The sequence below is a fragment of the Pseudonaja textilis genome, chromosome 1 (assembly GCF_049901715.1).
Source record: "Pseudonaja textilis isolate UNSWEBS1 chromosome 1, rPseTex1.2, whole genome shotgun sequence".
NCBI classification, from domain to species: domain Eukaryota; kingdom Metazoa; phylum Chordata; class Lepidosauria; order Squamata; family Elapidae; genus Pseudonaja; species Pseudonaja textilis.
This window is the reverse complement of record NC_141990.1, coordinates 194555858-194578057: the sequence shown is the minus strand read 5'-3', so window position 1 is coordinate 194578057 and position 22200 is coordinate 194555858. Positions and strand designations below refer to the sequence as shown.

Sequence of the window (22200 nt, the reverse complement as noted above, 5' to 3'; positions counted from 1 at the left end):
CTACTATATATGAGGTTTTCACGGGTATTTGTATGTGGATCTTTGGTTATTCGGGTTTTCTCCCGCGTAAAATTGGAAGTATCTAGGCGACGTTTCGACGAAGTCTCATTCGTCATCTTCAGGCTTGTGTCTTCGGCTTTGTGCTTCTCGGTGTAATATGAGCTTGCAGCTGCTTCTTCCTTTTAACTGCTAGTGTGGGTGTGACTTGATTGGGTGGGGGCTTGGCTGTGTTCTGATTGGGTGGGGGTGTGTTCTCATTGGTTGGGGGCTTGGCTGTGTTCTGATTGGCTGGGGGTGTGTTCTGTTCAGGTGGGGCTTGGTTGTGCTCAGGTTAGTCTCAGTTGCCAGGGGATTTGAGCTGGTGAGCTGTGATCCTGTTGTTTGGCTTCGTGTTCGTGGTCGTGCCACATCTTCATGGTGGGTGTCCATTTGCTTCATGTATGGGTCGGAGCGGTATGAAGCGGGTAGTGATGCAACTGCGGTACAGCTTCTGGTCCGTGGTCGTGTCTCATCATCTGTGTGGGTGTGAGTCTGCTTTCTACGTGGAAGTGTGGTGGTAGCATCTTGTGTGGCCCTCGTGGGTGTGGGCCTGGTGTCATTCTCCATGTTAGGTACTGGTTTGTTAATGAGGACGGGTTCCCAGGGAGGTATCATCTCGTTCATTCATGCTGTGTGGGCATTTTTCTATCTCTATGGTTTCTCTGATTATTCTGTTGTTGAAGTGTTCAGTTTTGGCGATAGTTCTGGTATTTTTAAAGTCAATCTCATGTCCTGTGGCTTTGAATTGTTGGACCAAGGAAGAAGTCGGTTCTTCTTTTTTGATTGAGTTCTTGTGTTCTTCAATGCATGCACTTATTCTTCTGTTGGTTTGTCCGATGTATGTGGTGGGACAGGCAATGCATGGGATTTCGTATACTCCTTGGCTTTCTAACTCCATTCTGTCTTTAGGGTTTCTTAGGATGGTGGATATTTTTCTGTTTGTGCAGAATGCTGTCTTAATGTTGTGTTTTTGGAGGATCTCGCTGATTTTGTCTGTAGCGCCTTTTATATATGGGAGGAGGGCTTTGCCGTTCTCTTGTTCTCTGTCTTGGATTTTGGTTGGGGTTTCTTTTTGGATTAGGTGGGTAATCTTTCTTTGGAATCCATTGGCTGTTAGTACATTAGTGAGAGTGTGTAGTTCGGGTTTTAAGTGTTGTTCGTCGGCTAAGCATTTTGTTCTGGAGATGAGTGTCTCGGCTACGGAATTGATCTGTGCTGGGTGGTGGTGTGAGAGTACGTGTAGATAGCAGTTTGTATGTGTTTTCTTCTGGCAGATGTTGTGTCCTAGGGAGCCATTGGATTTTTTGTATACTAAGACATCGAGGAAGGGAAGTTGATTGTTAGCTTCTGTTTCCATGGTGAATTGTATTTTGGGGTGTAGGCTGTTGAGGTGTGTGAGGAAGTTGTTCAGTTTTTTTTTCCCCCGTGGCCAGATTATGAAGGTGTCATCTTCGTATCTGAGCCAGACTTTAAAAATACTAGAACTATCACCAAAACTAAACACTTCAACAACAGAATAATCAGAGAAGCCATAGAGATAGAAAAACGCCCACACAGCATGAATGAACGAGATGATACCTCCCGCCTACCAGCCATTTGGAAACCTGCCCTCATTAACAAACAAGCCAATCAGAACACAGCCAACCCCCCAACCAATCAGAACACAGCCAATGAGAACACATCCCCACCCAATCAGAACACAGCCAAGCCCCCACCCAATCAAGTCACACCCCACTAGCAGTTAAAAGGAAGAAGCAGCTTCAAGCTCATATTACTCCGAGAAGCACAAAGCCGAAGACACAAGCCTGAAGATGACGAATGAGACTTCGTCGAAACGTCGCCTAGATACTTCCAATTTTACGCGGGAGAAAACCCAAATAACCAAAGATCCACATACAAATACCCACAAAAACCTCAGAAATATATATATATATAGATTTGACTGTCTACTATTGACCTCACCCTTTTCCTAAGAGGTCTGTAGGGGGTGTGCATAAGCTCACTAACGTGCCTACCGTCCCTGTCCTATTGTTTCTTTAATTTTTTATTTTTCTTATATGTATCCAGGTATTTATAACTATGTTTTTACTTATACCTATTATCTTGTAAGCAATTGACAAAAATAAATAAAATAAAATAAAATAAAATACATATAAATCCTGATCCCTTTCTTTTCCATTCCATCTGGATAAGCAAGTTTGTCCAGACAGATTAGGGTGAAAAATGAATTTGGGATTTGGCTGTAATTTAGATTGTAGCAATTTAGCAACCTGTTCTCACAAACCAAACTGAATTGGCTAGATTCTTTTCCTAGCAAATTGGAAAAGTTCATATCTAAAAAGCTCGCCTTCAGCATAGGAACAGGAAGGCAGAAGTTCCACATTGTAGCTGTAAATGTTGCTAAATAGTGTCAGTAAGACTTCTTCTTATTGAAGAAGTCTAGCTTTTTCTTCTTTAGGTTTCAGGGCTTTGGCTGTTGTTTTTAATCATGACGGAGCATTAGGGCAGAAGAATATGACAAATCCAGATACAAGCTGTTTAGCTACAACAGATGGCTAGAGGTAAAATGACAGTAGAGAACTTGGCATCCAAAACCAATACATTAGCAATAAGAAAAGTGAGGTCATCCTTTCAAGGCTTTGTTCCACAAGTAGATGAAACCTCTTCTTAGATTAATCCCAGATATCATAAAGTCAGGTTAAGGCAGCAGGCTAGAAACCAGGAGACCATGAATTCTAGTCCTACTTGAAGCATAAAGCCAGCGGCGTAACTTTCGGTCAGTTGTTCCCTCTCAGCCCTAGGAAGGAGGCAATGGCAAACCACTTACAAAATCTTGTCAAGAAAATTGCAAGAATTTGCTCAGGAAATTGCCAGGAATCAACAGTGATTTGAAGGCACGCCCTCCACCTTCCTCAAAAGCATATGTTTTAGATGCTAAAAGGTGCTTAATTTCAAATAAGATGAGTTAGAGCCAATCAACTTCATCATTTCTGATCTGAATTTGTCTTCTCTCCTATAATCACAAACAAGATTAAACACATTACATCCAGGTTTATGCAACACAAAATATATTTTTATTTTCTGTAAAATCTGTAATAAAAGGTCTGGGACAAAAGGGAAGACGATAAAAGGCCCCAAACAGTTAATGAATAGATTTTAAACATTATAACAGCCAAACTAATTCTCACATAGCTTTCCAGAGTTCAGTAATCCCAAATGATTTGGAATTAAACCACCCTGGATTCCCAGTGCCCTAATAATTCTGCAACTCAAAAACAGATGAAAGATTTCAAGCTACTTAATTTTTTTCTTTTCTTTTTCCATTAGCGTGAGCAAAAAAATATTCTGCCATAAGAAATGTAAGGTTACAATAAAACAGTAAAAAAGAAATAGAACAAAATGTTTCTAGAGGCATGTTGTTATAGCAATAGCACTTAGATTTATATACTGCTTCACAGTCCTTTTCAGCCCTTTCTAAGCAGTTTACAGAGTCAGCATATTGCCTCCAACAATTTGGGTCCTCATTTTACCCACCTCGGAAGGATGGAAGGCTGAGTCAACCTTGAGCCTGGTGGGATTTGAACTGCCAAATTGTAGGCAGCTGGCTGCAGAAGTAGTTTGCAGTACTGCACTCTAACCACTGCGCCACCGAGACTCCAATGATATTACATTATAATATAATGTTATACAAATTAAAACAGACATTTAATATTTATTTAGCTTAATAAGAAAAAAACACACATACAACCAGAGGAGCAAATGAAGACTTTTTCTTACAATAAAAGAAACTGAGCTGGGCAGTGGGCACATCATCTCTCAAGTTTCTCTCCTGGAATCGATGCTATTTAATATTTATAAATATCCTGGAGCGCGGGAGAGCAGTTAAATATCCAAAACTATAGATTTTTCTGAATGCAATCACAAAGACTGCCAGGAGTCCCTAAAAATCTTAATAAACTGTGCAAATGATAGGTAAAATAACATATGAGCTTGAACTGAAGGAAGGATAACACATTTGGACACCACTTGCCGATTTTTGAACCAGGACATGGGAAAAACAAGACTTCAAAGTCCTAAACAGCCTGGGTCCAGGACACCTGAGGAATCCTTCAAGATTTTCTCTACCCAGTAAGATTACTGGAGAAGTTTCTGTCAAGAAGCAGCCATCCCAGAGATGCCCAGAGGTGGTATTCAGAAGGTTCTGACCAGTTCTGCAGAACCAGTTGCAAACATTTTGAGTAGTTCAGAAAACCGGCAAATACCACCTCTGACTGGCCTCACGCCCATCTATTCTCTGCCTCCCGAGTCCCAGCTGATCAGTTGGGTTTTCTTTTATTGCCCTGCACAGGAGAATGGAGCTGGAAAGCAGGTTAGTGGGGTGGGGAGGGAATGTGGATTTTGCAGTATCCTTCCCCTGCCACGGCCAGCAAGGCATGGCACACCCATCAAGCCATGCCCACAGAGCCGGTAGTAAACATTTTTGAATCCCACCACTGAGCCAACCCAATGGAGTTGATGTACAGAATATGCTGATGGCCTTGGAGAATGAGGGGAAGAGATGCTGCCTAGGAAACGATCAGACAAGAGAAGTAGGAGTCCCAAGCGGCTTAAAAGTCAGACAAAGAAACTTAGGAAAGACCTGCACTAATGGATCAAGAAGCTAAAAATGGCAGTGGGAAGCTGTACTTTCAGACTTGCAAGATTCTACTGATGCAGCCTTTGGCAGGGTTCCAGCCTTACAATAAAGTAGAATTAGTCCATCTAATTGTGCCTCCTGTCTGGTTTCCCGGGGAGAGCTGACTGGTTGAAATTCACTTCCCAGTACAATAACTAGACTTCCTCAAGTGTTAGCCATTGAGAAACCTTTAATAACAACTGTGTCAATTGGCCACCATCTTTAATTACTTAATGAATTTTTGAAACTTGCCAAAATGCTACTTTTAAAATCTATGTGTTCATTTCTGTATGTGTATCTGATCTTTTGGACATTCTGTTTATTGCCTAGGGACTTTTATGATATATGGTCTAAAAGCACAAATATGAAATCAATAAATACATGCTATCAAGGACTAGGCGTTACTAAGGCTGAGAACAGACTATTGTTTTTTTTAATTATTTCTACACTTTGGTGTATTATATACCAAAGCAAACACAGCAGTTCAATGGGAGCTAACCATGGGCACTAGAGGGAACCAACCAACCATATATTATGATTGAATACATCATTTATGGTTCAGCAAAGGGCTTCCCGGTGTGCAAACTTAAAAGAATAGCTTTACGTGGAAATCTTAACTTACTGATATTTTGATTTATCAGGAAATATGCCTCACTCGTTTATCTTCCACGCAGTGCAATGACAATTATAAAACCCAACCTGATTTTGTTTTTTTAAAAAATGTCAGAACCAGGGCAGCTCTAAATTTTATTCTCACCGTTCACTTCAGTATGCCTTCCGAATGAAAATAAAAAAGTGCTCTGCTAATTTGTACCAGTGGCTGGAAATGGTGTGTTCTGTGCAGCAAATGAGCCATAATAATTATAATATCAAACAGCATCTAGGGCATGATTTCCCTGTGTAACAATAGTAAACAGAAAATAAGGACTGCTATTTGAAAATTGCTGCAGTCCTACCTGAGAGGCCAATGACATTTTGCTATTTGCAATAAATGGCAAAATGGTTCCTTATAAAGAAGTTGAACAACCCAGTAGATGAAGCTTACTTCAGCCATGGAAACAGAACAGTGTCCTCGTCTATATCTAAGGGAAGCAGGATAGCTTATGAAGTGCAGAGCAAATTCTGTGCACTCACTGTCCCCATTTGATCCTCCCAACATTGACTCTTGGTGCAATTTTCAACGCAACCTTAACATGGCATTTACTTCTCATTAATCCTGGGTCAGTCCTGCAAGTTAGACCAAGAGGGGCATCCAGAAGTACTAGCTCTAACTTTATTGTAAGATTATATTCATAGAGTCCTGCAAATCTGAAAGTAATCCCCCCACCCCATACAGTCTTAGAAACTAGGGAGAGTCCCTTCTGAGACATCTGCCACACCTCCAATCCCTTCTGAAGCTCAGCTGCCTCTTATCTGACCGTTGTCTAGTCTCCTTCTTGTCTCTCAAAGTCATCCCCACATAAATTGAATGTACTCAGCTAAAGAAAGTCCTCTGAGCAATAGCTTCACAGCACTGGAACTGCCCAATACATAATAGGCTAAATCTGCCCAATCTACTCCTTTCCAAATATATATAGCTACACAAAAGTCAGTATGGTGTAGTGATTAAAGGATCAGGTTAGAAACTGGAAGACAGTGAGTTTGAGTCCCACGTTAGGCACAAAGCCATCTGGGTGACCTTGGTCAATCACCTTCTCTCAGCCCCACGAAGAAGGCAATAGCAACCAGATCTGAAAACCTTGTCAACAAAACTGCAGGGCAGGCAGTCCAGGCAGTCTCTGAAAATTGGACACAATTGAACAGAAGAAAAAAATAAAGCTACACAATTTTTCACGCATTTAACTTTCCCTGGATCATTCCCACTATTCTCTAGTACTCCAATATGTGTCATATTTGTAAAAAAAAATATCTTAATGTCAGACATTGAACAATTTAACTTACTGCGATCAATGTGGTCAGTTCTGCGGCATCACTGTTTTGCAAGCTGAAACACAAAAGAAAGGCAACCCTCAGTTGAATTATTCCCGGATGTTAAACAACATCCTATAAGCAGATGCATGAGGTGTAATATTTAAGAATTTCCATAAACAATCAAGACAATAAATATGCACAAAGGAACAGCTGAACATGGACATTTTTAAAATAAAACATGCAATGTGCAGTCTGGTTCCAAAGAAGTAAGGAGAAAATTGCTTCTTTCACTGTCCTGGCTTGGCAGGATGCTGGTACACCAGCCATACCACATGTCAACCTGAAGGGAGGATCGACTAGAAGCCCACACCATTCAACATGACGTGTTGGCATCGCTGTGTAGCCCTTATCTAAGAAGGATTGATTCAGTTGCCAAACCCTTGAGAGTTACTTCCCTCTGTTCCTGCTACTGTTTTTCCTTCCTAATATAATCAGGACAAGGGAAAGAAATAGCACCTTCTATTTGCCTGCCCTGAACCCCCACAGGCAGAGGTGGCATTCAACCAGTTCACACCAGCTCAGGCAAACTAGTAGCAGTGATTTGGCATGGGTCGCTGAACCGGTGGCGACCCCTGGCTGGCCACATCCCCAACCCAGTCGCATGGTTGCATGGTCGCCCACTTGTCCTGGTCGCTCTCCTAGCTTTCCCTACCACATGGCAGCCGTGGCGCAGCTTGGGCGGATGTCCCAGAGCTGCTGCACATGCATACTGCATGTGCAGCCGCTTACACATGCAGTGTGCATATGCAGCAGCCCCAGGACATCTGCCCGCCTGCCTGTCCTCCTGGAGCACATTTTCTTCTCCCGGCGGATGCACCGGCCCGGCCAGCCAGCAGGTGGATGGGCAGATGTCCCGGGGCTTCTCACCCTCCTTGTCATGAAATGTCTGCAGCTGCTGCATGCTTTTTTCAGTGCAGCTGCAGTCCAGCAGCCACACCAAAAAAAGCACACAGCAGCTGCAGGCATCTCACGATAAAGGGGGGGCGAGAAGTCCCAGGACATCTGCCCGCCTGCCCATCTTCCTGGAGCACATTTTCTTCCTTCTCCCGGAGGACGCACCGGCCTGCAGGTGGATGGGCGGATGTCAGTCCAGCAGCCACACCAAAAAAAGCACACAGCAGCTGCAGGCATCTCGCGATGGGGGGGCAAGAAGTCCCGGGACATGTGGCCACCTGCTGGCTGGCCAGGCCAGGCTGAAAGAGGCACATCCGCTAGGAAAAGGAAGAAAGCGTGCTCCAGGAGGGTGGGTGCCGGGCAGGCAGCCGGATGTCCCAGGACCACTTAAAGTGTTGACTTTTAAGAGCACCCCCATGGAACAAACCAAGAATCAAGATGTATGTATCAGTGGTGGGATTCAATTTTTTTTTACTACCGATACTGTGGGCGTAGCTTGATGGGCATGGCAGGGGAAGTATACTGTAAAATATCTAGTCAGAAGTGGTATTTGCCAGTTCTCCAAACTACTCAAAATTTCCGCTACCGGTTCTCCAGAACTGGTCAGAACCTGCTGAATACCATCTCTGGTATCTATGTATGTAATTATTTTGGTAAATCATAATAACTTTTGCTGACTGAATGATGAATCTTTAAAATTTGTTATAGTTAAGACAAGACATGTATGAAAATTTTTGTTTGTTGTATAAAAGAAGATGATAAATGAATTAAATGGTATGGAATTGATATGATGAAGGTGGGAATTATTTCCTTATACATCTTTTTTATTATTTTTTTTCTTTTTATTGTTTATAATTTTTTATATCTTCAGTTTTTTCTTTTTACATTTTTATTATTTGTTTTTTAATCTTTGTATTTCAAAACTTTAATAAAAATTATTTTTAAAAAGAAAAATTAAATCCTAAGAGTGACTAGGAAAACTGAATAAAGATGCATAGTAGATTGATAAATTATTGAGTGTGTCCTTACATATGATATTTAACAAAAAAATGTCTGTAGAAATGGGTGGTTGATAACATTTTGGTATGGAACTAAAAACTATAAGTTAATGTCTGCAAACTAAGCTTTAGATAAAGCTCTGGATAAAAGTCAACTTGTGTCTATCTAATATGACAATCCAACAATCAGATATTTTTATCCCAACATTTATGTAGATTCTTACTGGCTTAGTTGCTCTCGGTTTTTATTATTTGTATCATTTGCTCTCAGCTGTTATTATTTGTATCATTTTTCTGGAGCTTACTGAAAGAGATCAATACTAGAAGAGAAAGTAAAGAGAACATTTCCTCAACTACTCCAACATACGATAGACTTGGACTCTACAAAACGTCAAGTTCCAAACAAGCATAGGTCTATAATAAATGTAGAGTTTCAACCTGTGAGTATATTCTATTCTATGTACCATATTGAAAAAGGACAACTCGAACGGTTATCTCTTGAAGATCATCTTCAAAATTATTCAACAAAGCAACTGAACAAATTTAATGACATACAGTAAAATGCTGCTAGTAAGCAACGAAGGATGTTAATGTACTATATATTAATAAAGCCTATCAGGAAACAGAAAGAATTTTAAAAACCATCTGCTCTGACTGTAATCTTCCCACATAAATTGAAAAATGCTTCATCTAAATATGAACCTTACTAGAATAAAGAGGACAGTACTGCAAGGCAATGTCATTTGACAAGTGTCAATGATTTTTTTTTTTACTTTAACCCATCTCTCAATGCGTTATGTTTTATTACATACACATAAATTCTGCACAATGTCAACACAATAATACACGATAATATACTTTTTTCCACAGCACAATTTAGTGCAAGAACAATATCTTCAGGAAAGCTTTATATAAATAAATAACACTTTATTAAGAGGAAATATTGTGAATCTACCCTGCTACATCCCACCTAGAACGCCTATATTATACAGTACATTCATATTGTAGTATGCCAATGTAGCAATCTCAAAGTAAATCATTGCCAATTGTGAAATGTGTTTAAAAGTTTGTGGCTTAGCACTTTGGCTAAAGATCATAAGTTTTTCCAGACTGAATTTTTATAACATACCTGTTTTGCTTATTTCTAGAATTTTGTAAGTGGGGTTAATGGTATCATATTTTCTATAGAACTTCAATTGAAAGACAGAACAGTCAGCATTAGAAACCTTTCTCTAGAAGCAATCTTGCAGTCAAAGACCTAATATTAAACTGCGATCTATTAATCATAAATGGACTTTAAGCCAAGATTATTGCCATAACTATCAGAGTTAGACTCTTGGACTTAGACCATGATGTCCTAGGTTTAGCTCAGCATTTCAAGCTTCCTAGACGGTATTTACATTTCCCCTTTAACAAACAGAATTTGCCTTTTCCAATTCAATTTTCTCCCAAGAATGGCTAATAAAAGTATAAATTCACAAGACAAGCAGAGAGAAGAAACATACAGCTAAATTAAATTATGGATAAACACCCTATATCTAGGAATGCAGTTAGATTAATAAAGAACTTTTCCAGCACCAGGTAAAATGCATAATCAGTAACCATCAGTAGAGAAAACATCCTTTTGAACTCAGCCTGAATGGCATCCCATCACCACCTGTGAATTCCAAAAATAAATATGGGGAAAAGGGCCATCAATATTGCTTTGGTTGACAAAGTGTATCAATCATGCAAGTTCTTAAGGTTTCTCAACCTAACATCTCACAAGATTGTCATAATGGTCAAAAGCTGGAGGGAATGAATTTTAAAATAAAATAAATGCAATGATAACAGATCAGAAAATCTAATAGAAATAACTGATGGGCTGGTTAGAGAAAGTATATTTAAGCATGAAAATACTTCAAACGTCTCTGGTTACATACTATGACTGGCCAAAGGATGATCATGTTATAGATGTTGATTTCACTTATGTTATTTTAGAAAGAGAAGAAAACGGCAATAATGTTTGGCTGCTAACTCAGAGGCAGCATTGCCTTCAGCTTGGATGGTCATGCAGGATGGAACGGTCACAAATAACAAGATCTTCTTCACACTGCGTTTTTTTCTATTTGCACTCAACTGTTGATTCCGGCGCTGTGTGGCATTGCACAGATGCGAATCTGAGATTGTCGACTCTGTTTTTTGTCTGTATTTTGAAATATATCCTTCATTTATATTGCTTTGTGTGTGGCTTATGATATGAACTTTGAGTGATGCTAACTCTATTTGCACATTCAGTCTGGTGACTCTATATACCTGCATTGTCCTCCTTTCCTTACCAACAGTGTGGATATAGGTGCATGTACATATGCAGGACCTATTCTAATGGACTGTGTTTCATTCATTTTGGATCATGTCAGCTCCTGCTGAAAGCCAGTTTTTTAAATTTTTGTCTAGCAGAGGCCTGCAGTCTCAATTAACTTGTTTTATATTACTGGTATTGTTCTTCCTTTTGATAGACCAGAATGGTTTTTTTTTTTGTTATTGCTGTTCACATCTTGGTTTGCTGCTCAAGAGCTGCTTGCTATACACTGTTAATCATGCTCAAGGGCATCTTACAAATAATCTTGTACCTCAAAGACAACATGTCCATATTTCATATTTTTAAGAAACTGTTCAGCTGTGTTTAGAAATTTATCATTTCCTTACATTTTAACATTGTTTCTAAAGCACACTGCACATTGCAAGGTCACGAGTTAAAAATGATTGACAAATGACTATTAACAAGCATCTTCCAAGGCAGAAGTTAAATATATTCCAGCCTCTCACTATAATTAGTAAAAATTGTCATGCTCTCATTATATTCTTAAAATAACTCTCTTTAACAGAAATGAGCACACTGGATACACTCTGGTTAAAATTTCAAATGGTAAAGATTAAAGCTGCCTGATAGAGATTTGCATTATACTCTCCATTACATACAAGAAATTAGAACTTCTCGAGTAATTTAATTCACAGTACCTTTCAGGCTATTGTTATTATTATTATGGTTCATTGCAGCCAAATGCTTAGATTAGATTTGACATTTTTATTCACTTATTCAGTCCTTCCCAAGGATCTGGGATAGGCAGATGTAGTTTGATAGTGTTAAAGGTATCATCGCAGCATGTAAGCTGTTCCAAGTAAAGCTGCCTTTTGCAATTGACCAATGGTCAATTCTGCTAATGCCCATGGTGTTTAAATGAAGCTAAATTGTTTTAGGATTGCACTCAAGGCACCTATTAGGATTGGTACATCTTTGCTTTATTTTGTCACACTCTGTTTCAATTTGCAGGCTTTGAATTATTGTTATTATGACTCACTGTACAGTCAGTTAGATGTTTAAACTGGATTTGGCATTTTTATCCACATATCAAGCCCTTCCCAAAGACCTGAGATAGGCAGATGTTCTTGTCTGATGGTATTAAAGGAATCATTGTAGAATATATTATTATTTTTCAAGAATATAAATGAGATAAAGTAGGCTTTTTCAGCTGCTGAGAAATGAAGCTAAATTAACTAGACCTCACTTGAGGTGATTATGTCATTGAGGACTATTTTGACATTTAGAAGAAATACTGCAAACCTAAGGAATATGTATGTGTGTGTAATAAAATCCAGATGCCAAAAAAAAAAGAATCAAGTCATATACAAGCATATAATGATGTAAACCTAGAAAAGAAAATTTGGAAAGAATTTATTTAGAAAATAATGAAATAAAACACTAAGAATACTAAATATCAATGTGAAATGAAGAGAGAATAGACTTTAAATCTCTCAGTTTTGTTCTGTGACAAAATACTTGGCATGTTTACCTTTGCCAATGCGACTGGCAATCATTCCTTGGCTAGAGTCCATTTGTCCTAAAGTGAGATGATGACAGATTTCTTGGAAAATTACTTTGATGCCTTCATAAAACTCCAAGTGCAAAAATTCTCTCAATATTAGGCCTATATTTGATTTGGCCTTTTATCTTATTATCACTGGTTATGCTCCCTTACATTTTACTCAACAATTCTACTCCACCATTCCATTTAACTCTTAAAAAAACAGCCTTTTAACACTCTCAGTGATGCTTTCAAAAATATTAGCCGGGTGCTCCAAAAGGAGAACATTTGTAGAGCAGCAGGTCTGGCACATAGCTGCCATTAGGCTACAGGGCGTACATGACAGGAAAGCCATCTGTAACCAAGAAAGGGCAGTCTGCTCAGTCAGAAGACTTGAGAGAGAAATTATATGCCAGTAGACAATTTCTGCAACAGATATAGTATACAGGCAGCCGGTTGTAGGCAAGAAACTCAAATCTGTTTTCACGTCCTAGTAAAAAGAAAAGGAGCATAAGTCAAGAGCACTAGCAGATTTGTGTATGTGTGTGTATATATATGTGTGTGTAACAGATGATTCTGGCTTTCTGACACAAAGATTTTAATAGCTGTGCTGGTAACCACACAATGGGAAGGACTTTTAAGCACCACCAACTACACTTTGCATAAGCTATAGTGAATGAACGTGGCATTTGAGATATCTCACACTTCACATGAATTTTGACATTCTCAAATGCAATGAAATTAAAAAACAAGATCTGGGTGTTGATTATCATTGCTAGCATTCATTATTACATATCTAAAATGTTTGATTAGGTTTGTTTGGTAATGGTCGGAAGAATTTCCAGCTCAAATTTCTTTCAGAGGTATTTTGGAATAGAAACAAGGTTCACTATCTTCTGGCTCATTCTTGAAACATAAAATGTATGTTCTGGAGCCCAGATGTTCCTATATATACACCCATCTCTTAACCTCTGGAATGTTCCTCTTAGTACCCCAGAGCCTCACAGGTATCTTATTCTTCATTGCTTCCATCTTTTTCCTTCCCTTTTGGTGCAGCTACTAGGTGGCAAGATTATAATATTCAATACTGAACCATGAGAATGAATTTAATTGTAAAATAATTTTAAATGAAAAATCCATATGTGGATCTGAGCAGGATTTCTCACCTCTCTTTTTGATATTCTAAACCACAAATTTTGGGGTATCTTCCTCTTGATTTACTAACACTTCCCTCATATTTGGCAGAGAGGCAATTTGGTACAGTAATGAGAGCAGCAGGCTAGAAACCTGGAGACCAGAGTTGTAGTTCTGCCTCAGGCATAAAGCCAGCTAGATGATCTTGGGCCAGTCACTCTCTCCCAGCCCATAAAAGGAGCAAGCAATGGCAAAGCACTTCTTAAAATCTTGCCAAGGAACCTGTAGGGACTAGTTCAAGTGGTCCACCTGTAGTCAACACTGACTTAAACATGTTTATATGTCTTATATGTTGCAATTTAATCTTCATTAATTCTATATGACCAAAGCAGACTTGGTTTGTAATTCTTTTGTACTGCTCATAGCCATATTTACTTAGAAGACATTCATTCTTGATGCTCTTTTGTCTTGTTTTACGCCACATATTTCTAAATTTCTCCATTCCCCCTATGTTCAACTTACATGCGTATTTCTCATGATTTACTCAATTCTTACATGCACATAATTTTTCTTGCAAGAAGATCACACTTCCAGATAAAGAACTATGCTATAATTAAGGTGGGGCACAAACAAACAAACAAGGATGCTACCCATCTTTGATTGTTTGTGCCCCATCTTTATTATTTTTAAAAATAATTTATTTCCTAAGAATGCCTCAAACATTTTTTTAATAAGGCTGATGATAGAGGCTTGTATATTTCTGTGCACCCTGAAAGCTTCTCATGTAATTGTTTTTTTTAAATTAAAACATCATATACAATATGGTATCTAGTAAACACCACAGAAAGGTTAATCTGACACCCACTTGGGAAGTTTTTGAGAGGAAACTTTGATTATATATTATTAAATAAATAAAAAATATTGTGATATGATCTAGCTGAGTAAAAATAGCTTTGTGTGCACATAGAGAAGCCCTGGAGGTATAGTGGTTAAAGTGCAGCATTGAAGGCAAACTTTGCCCACAGTCTGGAGTTTGATCTTGATGGGGCTCAAGCCTTCCATTCTTCTGAGGATGGTAAAATAAGTACCCAGGTTGTTGGGGCAATATACAAATAATGCTCCAACAATGTAAACTACCCAGAGAGTGCTATAAAGCAGGGGTTGCCAACCTTTTGGATCTCAGGGACCATCAAACTCATAATTTTAAATCCTGCGGACCAGAGACCCTGGGAAAATCCCCAAAAAAGTCTGCAGGAAAATTCCCCACCCCGTTTTCCTACCAATCAATCATTCTTATTTGGGATCACAGGATACCGTCTCCAGCTCCGTTCTCCGGGGGGCGGGGAGAGAGAGAGAGAGAAAGACTTTTCATGCAAGGAAAGCAGCAGAAAAAGCAGAAATCTTTCTTTCTCTCCCCCAAACTCTGCCTGAAATGAGTCTTTGCTGGTGCAGCCTCTTGGAGCAGGATGCCTTGCAGGGTCCTAAAGACTCGTTTCTGGTGGAGTTTGGGGGAGAGAAAGAAAGACTTTTGCTGCTTTCCTTGCGTGCAGCCAAAAGCAGAAGCAGAAGCAGCAGCAGAAAGAAGCAGCCCAGTGGCAGGCCAGTGGGGTGAGTGGGGCAAGTCCCCCCTCCCCCCTTATCTCCCTCCCCTCACTACCTCATGCTGTTTGCAATGCAAGCAACATAAGTCTTGTGTTCCCGCGCAGCCTGGATTAATTGCTGTGGAGGTGACATTTCTCTGTGGACCACCAAAATTTTCTCACGGACCATCAGTGGTCTCCAGCCCACTGGTTGGTGACCACTGCTATAAAGTGCTATGGGATAGTATATAAGCCTAAAATGCTATGCTATGCTATGCTTTATATTCTTGGGTCATCAGATCTCATTGTGTCAGTCACTGAGCAGCTTCCTTCCTTAAGGCAATAATTACTAAATTCCCATCCATTCCTGACCATTGGCACTTAAATATAAGGGTTATATGCTAGTTTGGAATCGCTCTGGACCAGTAGAGTCATATGATATTGGTGAATCTTTTTTTTCCAGCTCCACTGATTTAAAGAGTATTTTTTGTAGTGCTGCAGTACCACAGAGATTGTGGGTGGTCTGTTATTCATGTGAACTATAGTTTCACTCTGCCTCCCACCTCCTGGAGTTCCCACCACTGAGCTTCAGTGTTCTGCTTATTTAGTACCCATTTCTTTCCCTGCCTCTCTCCAGCCATCACATTTACAAAGGTGCCTAGTTGCAAAAATATTGATGTGCTATTTTTCATTATCACAGCTGGTGAGTCTTTACAGCCACTTGAGAAGGTAGCTTGGTGATTTGTATCTCCTGCTCTTAAGAAATCACTCATCATTTTTATGCAAGTGACCAGACAAACAGTAACGGCATAAATAAAAACATAGATTCGGAGGGGATTGTTGCCTCTTTTTTTTTTCCTATTTGGGGTGAGTGGGCTCTAAGGGATTTTTGTTATTCCAAGATCCTTAGAGAGACCAGTAATTGGTTTGTGATATTCTCCACACATGCTCTTTATTTCAGGGTTGGCAGAATTGAAGATGATAATGGCTGAGCTTCAAACTGTTTTGAACAGACCGGAGAGTGGAAATCGTAGCACTGAAGTAACCAAGAACAAAAGCCGTTTCTGCTTTCCAAATTTTGCTCTTAGCAGTACCTTGCTTTTTGTAGTGTGTCTGAAACCATCAGACACATGTGCTAGATGGGAAGCAGAAACAACTGTCCAAGCTTTTGAACAAAATTCTCTCTTTACTAATCAGAATAGGATAGGATAGGATAGGATAGAATAGGATAGGATAGGATAGGGTAGGATAGGATAGGATGGAATAGAATCTCAATGTATATGCAAGCAACAAGTGATGAATCATGATCATAATAATAAAATAACAATCATCATAACTAATAGGATACAACATTCAGGGATAGTCATAGGATACTAAATAAGAGCAATCAACATGAATCATAATAGGATACATATATGAGGATACATTAACAGCTATTACCATGTTTCTCACAAAATAAGGCCGGGCCTTATTTTTTTTTTTTGACCCCTGAAAAAATGGCTAGGCTGTCTTTGGGGGGTGACTTAATTTCCTCCCCCACCTAGAGCGGCCCATACGCACGTACCTCGCCGTGAGGCCGCTTCTATCGGCCAACAAAAGCTCCCCGAAGGCAGAGTCCCCAGCTGCTCCAGGGCATGGTGTGGCTGTCCGTGTCCCCTCACCTTTAAGCAGTCTCTTTCGGGCAATGGAAGCTCCCCAAATGCAGTCATCAGCCACTTTGATCAGCCGGTGGAAGCGGCCTCAGGGCGAGCACACACACACACACACACACACACACACACCCCATGCCATGAGGCTGCTTCTTTCGGCAGATGAAAGCTCCCTTGAAGGCAGAGTCCCCAGCCGCTTCAGTGCGAGGCGTGGCTGCCCATGTCCCCTCGCCTTAAGGCAATCTCTTTCAGGCGATGGAAGCTCCCCAAATGCAGTCACCAGCCACTTCGATCAGCTGATAGAAGCGGCCTCAGGGCAAGCATGCGCGCGCGCACGCACACACACACACACACACTCCCCTCACCACGAGGCTGCTTCTACCGGCCGATCAAAGTGGCTGGTGACTGAACTTGGGGAGTTTCCATCATGCGAAAGAGACTGCCCTAAAGGCAAGGGGACATGGGTAGCCCACGCCACATCCTGAAGCGGCTGGGGACTCTGCCTTCAGGGAGCTGCTATCAGGGTATTCTAGCCTAGGCTACCTGCAGGACACTCCTAAAGGCAAGTTTTCTCTCCATCCCCCGCCCTTCCCCCGCCCTTTTCTCTTCACCTTGTGTAGTTCTAACGAATGATGTGAGAAATGACGGGGAAAAGCATGGTTTAAATAGGCCTAAATTTTGGGGGCGGGGCTTAATTTCACCTCATGCCTAGAAATCATGCTGGGCCTTCCTATTGGTGGAGGCCGTATTGTTGGAGAAACACGGTAGTATCAGGAATGGAAGAGGAAGATGTAATGTAAACGGGTTATTATTATTTCAGTGAGAAACAAATTTAATCATTCATATTCAATATTTCTGCTCAGAATTATATTTGTACAGTGAAACTTATCTGTTAAGGAAAGCTCTGTTAGTACCAATGATAAATGATAAACCTTTTTGAGTAAATTTATCCTGCACATTTATGATTCTTTCAGTGGCCCGCTTTTTGTGCTAATTTTAAACCATCATATTACAAGGACATCATTTTCTAAAAATGATTAAATCGATTCCTTAGAGCCTGATTTCTTCCTAAATGCACCAAATACATATACAAATAAAATACATTAATCTAGATTAATAACTAAGATATATAAATGTTAATATGCCTATATATCCTTCTTAAATCAAAGTAATCAATAACGTCTAGACCTTTATTCTCTTTCATACACTATATCTGTATAATACAGTTGTCCTCCCTTAAGATCACAATTGGGACTAGAATTTTTTGTTGCCAAGCAAGCCAGTTGTTAAGTGAATCACCCAATTTTATAACTTTTTTCCATGCTTATTAAGTGAAGCATGTACTCATTAAGTGAATCCAGCTTTCCCTATTGTCTTTGCTTGTCAGAAGCTAGCTGGGAAGCTTGCATACGGCAATCACATAACCCTGGGGTGCTGTAGTCATCATAAATATATGACAGTGACCAAGAAGATGAATTTTGAATACATCACTGTGGTGATGCTGCAATGGTCTTAAGTGTGAGGACCAGTTGTAGGTCACTTTTTTCAGTGCTGTTCTAACTTCGGATGGTTGCTAAACAAATGGTTATAAGCCAAGGGACTTCTCCTATATGCATCTTTCTAATTCATTCTTCCTTTCTTTTGTGCAATTTATATTCTCTCTTCTAAAAAGCAGCACAAATTCCACAAAATATATAATTCTGGGGAAGTATCCCAGGGATCCTAACATTGTATCATCATCTTCTTCTTCCTCCTCCTCTTCCTCTTCTTCTTCCTCCTCCTCCTCACCCTCCTCCTCCTCTTCTTAAGTGTCTCTGGGACGCAGGCCCGTAGCTTGCATGTTTTTGTTGATGGTGTCTCGCCATCTTTTTTGGATGCCCATGAGGTCGCTGGCCATTGACTTCTAGTTGATAGGCTGTCTTGACAACAGTGGAAGGCACTGCTCTCTGGACATGTCCATACTGGTGGAGCCGGCCTTCTCTCATCTTCTCTGTAATTGCTGTTGCACCAAAATGCTGTCGAATGGTGTCATTTGTGATGTTGTCAAGAAGGGACCCTAACATTGTATAGTTTCCAAAATTCTCTACCCAATTCTATCGCCCTGGGATCAGTTTTGCAAACAGGACCAGCATCATTCAGAAGCTTAAAAGAGGGGTGTAGCAAAGGCTAGGATAGGAAACAGCATGTGGGGTAATGGTCAAGGTACTGGACAGGGGTGGGATTCTGCCGGTTCGGGCGAACCCCTAGCTCCAATGATCAGCTGGCTCCAAACCGGTTCGCTCTGACAATCATATAGGCCCACCCGCCATTCCACCCGCTGTACTCACCTATATCTGCTCAGCCGATTCGCGTGCCAGAGCAGATTGCCATGCCTCAGCTGTGTTACTTCCCTGAACTAACAATGAAGGTAAGTAATTTTGAAAGCTGTGCATGTGCGCACAGCGCGTGATTAGCAAACCGGTTGTTACACTAGCAACATCCCACCATTGGTACTGGACCAAAGAACTTACCTAGTAACTTTGTGCCAATTATACAATGGCCCAGCACTGCTCAAAGTTAGTGCTACAAAGATAAAACCAGGAGCGGGGTAGACGTCTATATACAGACAGTTCTTATAACAGCTTATAACAGCTCTAGACCATTTGAAGTTACGATGACACTAGAAAAAGTGACTCATAACCATTCTTCACATGAGCGTTGGAGTATTCCTATGGTCATATGATCAAAATTCAGACACTTGGCAAGTGACTCATATTTATGATGGTTGCAGTGTCCCACAGTCATGTGATCACCTTTTGTGACCTTCTGACAAGCAAAGGCTCACTCACTACCCCGTGTTGTGCTCAATGCAAGCGACACAAACCTTGTGTTCCCATGGGCCATGTGGGTGGCGCAGCCTTGTGTTCCCACACAGCCTGGATTAATTGCTCTGGGGGGGATACATTTCTCTGTGGACCAGCACAACTTTCTCATGGACCACCAGCGGTCCCCACCCACTGGTTGGCAGCCACTGGACTAGATAACCTCTAGGGTTCCTTCCAACTCCGATAATCCCTTCTCTGTTTTGATTTATTGAGCCAGATTCGCTTAACAGCCATGTCATTAACTTGACAACTGCAGTGATCCACTTAACAGCTGTGGCAGGAAAGGTTGTAAAATGGGGCAAAACTCACTTAACAAATGACTTGCTTAGCAATGGAAATTTTGGGCTCAATTGTGATTACAATTTAGCAACAGCAATAACACTTAGACTTATATGCCACTTTACAGCCCTCTCTAAGAGGTTTACAGAGTCAGCCTATTGCCCCCAACAATCTGGATCCTCATTTTACTCACCTCGGAAAGATGGAAGGCTGAGTCAATCTTGAGCCTGGTGGGAATTGAACTGCCAAATTGCAGGCAGTCAATAGTCAGCAGAAATGGCCTGCAGTACAGCACTCTAACCACTGCGCCACCGAGACTCATTTTACCAGCTTACTGGACCTAAGGTAATACTAATATATCAGAAATACAGCATTCAATAATAATCACACACACACACACACAAAATTCTCTTAACATCTGGAAAGGCCCACTGATGTCACTATTTGGAATTGCTCATACCAAACAACTGTGTTAATTGTGACTTATATTTATAGCATCAGTTCATAAAAGAAGAATCTTTTACATTCAGTAAAAGTAAATATCCCTGAATTGTCCATATGCTTCTTGCTTTTAATGATACTGTATTTATATTTTAGAAAAGATTGCAAGTCCTTTAAACATTATCTTCTGTGGAAATCTTAAAATATCAGTTTCAGTCTAAAGATTCATAAAGACTGTAGAAAAAAAAAGTATATAATATCCTGGTCTAGAAATATGATACAATACCTTTGCTGAAACTAAGCGTATTTGAGTGGCACAATCTTCAACAATACCTCCTATTCATGACACTGAAGAGAAAACATACGAGAAATACATCTGCTTTTGAAAGTGAGCTTAATAGCATTTTTACATTTTCTTACCTGCCTTAAGGGAAACTTGTTTTTTATTTCATTGAAAATTCACTTATAAACCACATCTCACACCAAATGAAGAATTCATAGGTGGTTTCTCTTGCCTTACAAGCCTAATTCATAAAATCATAGGGCTGGAAGAGACCCTGGAGATCTAGTCCAACTCCCTGCCCAAGACAGGAGTCCTTAAACCATCCCAGGCAAATTACTATTATTTTAATCTGTCATTGAGTATGCTTCATCAAATAGATCAGTTATCCTTCATCATGCCTGAACCTGGACTCCGCATCTCTCCCCATATTTCCTTACACTGACTAGCAATAGTTCACAAGTAAGTCTCCAAAATCATCAATCCTAAATCTATTCTTTCCATATTAAGGACCTCCAGTGGCCAGTTTTACATCAGGCCATGCATTTAATGCAACATGTTTTCCTCTCCCCTTTCTGCCAGCCACTAGGCATGCCTGTAAAAAAGCCAGTTGAAGTTTACCCTAGGGACCAAAAAGGAAAAGGTTGACTCTGCATTTGATTCAGTATTATTAATTCAGGCACCGTTCACATCATGGTAACATAGGGAGACATCAGGACTTCACTCCACAAACTGAATCAGCCCAATCTCTGAAAAGGTTGGCCGGAGACCCACGATTATTGAGTGTTCGGTTTCAAAGTAGGAAAGAAGCATTTGAAGCCCATTTGCCATCAAGCAATAGCAATAGCACTTATGATTTATATACCGCTTCACAGTGCTTTAAAGCGCTCTCTGAGAAGATTACAGAATCGGCCTATTGCCCCCCAACAATCTGGGTCCTCATTTTACCCACTTCGGAAGGATGGAAGGCTAAGTCAACCTTGAGCTGCTCAGGATCGACCTCCTGGCAGTCAGCAGAATGATTCTGCAATACGGCATTCCAACCACTGCACTGCCAGGCCTCTAATCAGACCACAGGTGCCACTAGAGATGGAAATGGAACAACAGCTCCCACAACCATTTGCTTCAATGACATGGGAATTGCTTCATGGAAAAGGTGGGGAGGGGGGTCAGTGGTGGGATTCAAATATTTTTACCACCAGTTCGGTAGGTGTGGCTTGGTGGGCGCACTTTGTGCACACACTTTGCACGTGCGCCAAATGCACACTTTGTGCAGGTGCAGAGGCATTTGCGCAGGCGCAGAGGCATTCTAACTCACCTCCTGCAAGCTTGCACAATCCCGGTCACTTCAGCAGTTGCCACGCGACACTCTTCTGTGCCACGCAAAGCAGCTGCGCTTCAAATTCAGAGGATAAAGGTGAGTATGGGAGCCTGGGCAGGCGAGTGGGCCCAACAGCAGAGCGATGGAGAGAACCGTTTCAGTCTCCGCTGCTCATCGCTGCTACTGGCTCAGGAGAACCGGGCCAAACTGAATACCATCACTGGGGGGGG

General features: G+C 40.7%; 1 protein-coding gene across 15 annotated transcripts in view; it reads right to left on the bottom strand.

The window, feature by feature from the left end:
• Positions 1–22200, bottom strand: part of BAZ2B (bromodomain adjacent to zinc finger domain 2B) — a 233378-nt gene that overhangs the window by 162940 nt on the left and 48238 nt on the right. For 14 of the 15 annotated variants that reach the window (XM_087920145.1, XM_087920148.1, XM_087920136.1 and 11 more), the window contains one exon: positions 6656–6698. The exons of the other annotated variant lie outside the window; for it this stretch is intronic. The gene's annotated coding sequence lies outside the window, so the exon portion shown is untranslated. The remainder of the gene's footprint in view (positions 1–6655; positions 6699–22200) is intronic. 15 annotated transcript variants of the gene reach the window in all.